The following is a 5407-nucleotide window of genomic DNA, read 5'->3' as shown; positions in this document are numbered from 1 at the left end:
AGGGTTCACTGGTGACAACCGTTTCACATCGCTCTGCTGGGCCCTCCAGCAGCACAACTACTAAATGCAACATTCTCCATATATACACCTCCTATGAGTTGTTTTTGGAGATGACCAAAGATTATTACACGGATATTTTCACAGGAGGTAAAAAAATAATTGAAACAAATTGAGTCCATGTTTTCATCCGGCAATTTAATGAATAGAGAAACAGGGTGGAAAAGGCCTGCAGCCAAGTTCCTTATTTTGTTCATCCATGTAGCCAAATAAAGATGGAGCAACCAATGCAGCTACAAACAGGCATTATAGAAACAATTACAGCAATGCCTATTATTTCTGGAGGTACGGCTATAACCGTGATGCATTATGTGGCTGTCCTTCAAAATCTAATGACATTAACAGCATGGAAGAACAAGTAATTTGATTTGTTCAATCCTCCAAGCAACAGGGAGTGAGAACTAGAGGGATGTGAGGAATGAGAATGAGGAGAGGAGAATACACTGAAAAGTGAAAATAAAAGAGTTCAAGTCTCACCAAGCAAACAAATTGACTGCATTTACACACATGTATCCTGTTTATGTGCTGCATCTGCAGATTTACTGTATGAGGACAGGACTCTGTCTGAGGACTCTGAGACGAAACTGCGCTTGACATCATTGCAGTCAGTTAAATCATACATACAGAATGATGTGCAGGGATAACAACAACATGATGTTGCATGCAAGAACCATTTTCTAAAAAGAGATCAAATCCAAAGGTAAGACTTGCAAAGGGACAGACATTTGCTTCCACCTGGGCACAAAAACACACCTATAACAACATCACTGCGTTAAATCACACATTTGTGCTCATTATCCTGCCAACTCTCAATACTCCTCTCAATGAAGTACTACAACTTTTGTACCAAACATACTTTTGTTACTTATGTTGAATGTTACTAGTTTGTATGCACTGTGCTATGGTAGTTTATAATACGTCTACAAAGCCACCATTTCACTAATAGGTTATTTGGACTTACTTTTCGATGCCTGAAATTCAGCCTTTTAAGATATATGTTCTTCTGAGCCACAACTGATCATATTGGAACAACAGAGTTTAACTGAAGCCTCAGAACAAAAGTGCGAACAAAGTGCACCTCTTATTTCCATTCAAATTCAAATTTTGGCAAGAGTTTTTCAGGCTTTAAACACATGATCCTACCTGGAAAATGAAGTTCAAATTCCTTATGCTAGACTTCCCCGGGTGTGTCTCTCTCTGCTCTGTCCTCCATGCGGCTTCATCTGGCAAAAAGGGGTTTCTTGTAACTTGGGTGGAAAGGCCCTGTGTAGTCCATTACAAAAAAAAAACATGAAGGTTAAAGGCACTTAAGAATTGACTTCACTTTGCAGACTCACATGCTATGTCCAATTTGTAAAAGACAACAGTCTTTGGTCTACAATTCCACTGAAAGTTGAATTTTGAAACACACAAATGACTTTGAGTACCCAGAAAAACGCTAAACAAATCCTATCAATTGTTACTATTATTATTATTATTATTATTATTATTATTATTATTATTATTATCATTATTATTATTATTATTATTATTATTATTATTATTATTATTAAAGAGACCTTGCAAACTGATTGTACTCCTCTTACTAATATTCGTCATGCATGTGTTGAAAAATACAATACATAGCATCAACAGTATACATTATCCTAATACTACTACTGAGGAGTGGAGTCTTAATGTATTGCATCTTGGCAGCTGCAAGTTTTTATTTGTTTTTATTATTTTTGACTTGCACACAGACTTAGACACAACTTACCTCAAGACCATTTCATCACCAGAATATCATGAACAAAGTGTGATCACTGCTGGAGTTGTTTACATTGGTCCACTCACACCAACCATGTCAGAACAGTACTACACTGACAAGCATACATTCATTAAAATAATCAGTTTACTTCAACTTACCATTTATGAAGTGGTCATTCCATCACTTGTGAACTTCCCCCTCATTTTGTTCTCTCATCATGAACAGCAAAGCGTCTTGCAGCATTAATCCAAATCTCCCCCTCTCATTTCCGAGTGGCATATAGCGTAGCAACAGGAAGCGTTCTTGTCCGCTAGGGCACGTACGTGACGAAATGATCTGCATTTTGATTGGCTGTTGTGTCATCACGCTTATAGACATATATATGTAGACGTTGCATTGACTGTGCTTTCCCGCTGCTCCAATTCGTCAGCACGTTCGCCATATTGAATGTTGCGGGTCTGCAAACTAATACAAGCAGATGTGAACACTGGGTTTTATTAAAAAAATAAACGTTCTGTTGCATTTACTCATTTTGATTAACCGTTTTCACAATAAAGGATTCAAATCAATGTAAGTACTAAAAACGACAATTATTTTGAAAAAAACAAAACCAAGTCTGTTTATTGAATTAATAAAAGGCTACAGGTGGCAGTGAGTATGCTTTTTAGCAGTGGAATGATAGATAAACTAATTACAGAAATCATAGGCATTTTTTAATTGTATAAAATATAATTTCATGACTGTTAGAGGCCCATCATATTACTGTTTCACTACAATCACTTTACTCATTTTGATCACATTACTTGCCCAGTATAATTTGTCTACTTCTATACAGCTCTGTTGACTCTTGTTAGTTTGATCACTTGTATCCATAGCCTGCTGCAAATATTTCATCATTCTAATTACATATTTTCAGCCTGTTCGTGCGTTTCGTTTTACCTCTCATTTTCATACCACTGCTCTGTGGCCTTTAAATGCCCACGCTGAGAAATATAGTTTTTTTTAATTCCATTGTATTATGGTCTGTTGTACATATATTGTGTTTTATATCACATGAGGATGAAGTGCTTGAGACATTTTAAGCACTGAACAAGTGAAGGGATTTACTCTTTAAAATACAGGATGAATGGACTTAATACTAAACACATCAAAGTAATTTAAAATCTAGGATGAGTCACAGTACGTTTAACAAGTGTCCCGGTGTTTTAATGTTTAACTGACACCTACCCCCTCAGAGCTGTTTCAGGCTTTAAAAATTATATAACAGAAACTGTTACAATATTTTGTAATCATTTTGCTTGATTTTGAGGGTCATGAAGAGGCACGGTTGTTGATTTCAGCCTGTTTCATAACCTCTCAAAAACTCCTCACAGGAGCTTTAAGCAGTGAAGGAGTTTTTAAAAGTTAATGTTTAGGCTGTGGAGACTTATTCAAAACATTTTTTTGCGTATATTTGGAAAGCTCTGCTAATGGTAATAAGTCAAATTTACACCGGTGTGTTCATATAACAACAATCGGGAGGAATGTTCCTAATATGTGTGGTGTGTGCACGCATCTTTACAAATTGCCACCTTCAACATGGCGGCGACGTTGACGTACGACCAGACAGTCAATGCTGCTCTAAGTACACATGTCTATGATAGCGCTCACTGTGACGCTAAATTGGATAAATCAGTTTGCTACACACGTGAATATCAAGTGATGGACAGAAGATGTGACAGCGGAAAAAAAACACTTCATGAAAGTCAGTTGGAAGCGAGCCAAGCACAGCTAGCTAGCTAGCTAACACACGTGCGACACCTGCTGCTAGCCCGCAAGGCTCACAAGCTGCTAAAACACCTACTGTGAATGGAGGGATGGCTCCAAAAAGTCGCAATGAACACAAAGTGAGTCATTTGAAAGTGAGCTTGCTCAACAAGGTGACAGGGCTGAATCTGATGCTACCTGCAAGACAACAACTTCCACAGGTAACTGCTCTCTGCAGTTCAGGAACAGTCGGAGTTATTCCCCCAGGCATGGATGTTTTGCGCACTGTACATTCGGACCTGACAGATTGGATGTTGTTTTAAAAGTTCAAGTAACTTTTAGTGCTGCAGCCCAAGTCTACGGGAAACCGATGGGACAGGTTGTAAAAGAAGCTGAAGACCAAGGGAAGAAGTTGATCCAGGATCAGGTGTTGAGGACATCACTCTGCGTAAAGCTGACAGGACGCTCTTTCTTTTGACTGGTGAGTACAACAACCTCATAGAGACAGCAGCTTTTGTGTTTTCAAGCAGTGTGGTGTTATATTTACATGTGCTCCTGCAGTGTGTGGGACTGTGATGTGTGTGGTTTCATACATGCATTATGTCGCAGCTTTTATGTTCTATTCTGCTGCAGGTGAGGTGCTTTCTGCTGTGTTATTTATTCCTCCTTATTGCATGTTGCTTGATGCACCCGCCGAGGTGTCCAAACGGGCGCCGTTTGTAAAGTTGTGCACACCGAAAATAACAGCAACATTTCTCCACATTTAGCTTCAAAACGTCTTAAAAATGTAGAATGATATTTTTAAAAGTCACTTTTTTAATCACGTTTAGAGAAATATTTGTTATCTTCTTCACATTTAATTTTGTTGTGAACAATATATTAAGTTAAAATCATTGTTGAATCCAAAGCTAAATCTAAATGTTCAATATAAACCTATGTTCAATATAAATCTCTAAATGTTAAATATAAATCTGAATATTAAATGCTGCTGATATGCAAATTTACGCTGCTGCCTAGCCAAAATTAAAGCTTCATTAAGTGATACAGAGTTAGCAATAGCAACTTAGCTTGTCTGTACCATAGACTGGGTAAGTTCTGTCTCTGAGCGTTGTGAAATCTCCTACTGGCATCCAAAACTGCCTTTAAAACATTAAAGTCTGGCAGTCCGGCTAGTAACACGTAGGAGTCAGTACTGTACGCTGGTCCTGAAGGCCAATAGTAATACATATTTCAAAAGTAACAAAAAAAACCAAAATAAATTTCACAGAACAAAATACATTTCAGAGATCACAAAATAAATTTGCGAGATCACAAAATACATTTCAGAGTCACAAAATATATTTCAAGAAACCGGAAAGGGTAGGACCATGGTACTTGTTTGTGATTGGCTAAACCCAAGTCTGTCCGGCATCAGTCATTTATCATCTCCTGTTGGATATCGCAATAGCATAGCGTAGGAGGAGCTTGGGTTGCAATACTTCAACAAGGGACATACTTAATGTGTGATTCTTGAAACGCTCTCCTCATATCATGAAATACACACATCAATTGGAACCCCTAAATCACTTTTAAAAGACCTTGGACTGCAGAAAAGGGGCGGATATTCTTCATTGAATGTCATTAGGGGGGCAATGTTGTACAGTCCGTAGCTTTTAAAAATTCACTCTACATGTAATGACGTTTTGAAGCTAAAGGTGGAGAAATGTTGCTGTTATTTTCAGTGTGCACAACTTTACCAATGGCGCTCCATACGTCCATAGTTCTTCCTTATGATTGCTGGTGTGATGCTTAAGTGTTTTTATATTATTGCTTCTTGACTGGTTATGTCTATGAGACTTTATACCAGAGGCTGGTGGT

The 5407-nt window shown here is 37.9% G+C and overlaps 1 long non-coding RNA gene across 1 annotated transcript; it reads right to left on the bottom strand.

Annotated features, from left to right (window-relative positions):
- Positions 1-211: 211 nt before the first annotated feature.
- On the bottom strand, positions 212-4184 carry LOC117823509. Its single transcript, XR_004633420.1, has 3 exons — positions 3749-4184; positions 1963-2114; positions 212-1320 (listed from the first exon to the last, which is right to left on the bottom strand). It is a non-coding gene; the product is annotated as an uncharacterized LOC117823509 (long non-coding RNA).
- Positions 4185-5407: the final 1223 nt, after the last annotated feature.

The sequence above is a fragment of the Notolabrus celidotus genome, chromosome 12, assembly GCF_009762535.1.
Source record: "Notolabrus celidotus isolate fNotCel1 chromosome 12, fNotCel1.pri, whole genome shotgun sequence".
Taxonomy (NCBI): Eukaryota; Metazoa; Chordata; class Actinopteri; order Labriformes; family Labridae; genus Notolabrus; species Notolabrus celidotus.
This window is presented reverse-complemented; position numbering and strand designations above follow the sequence as displayed.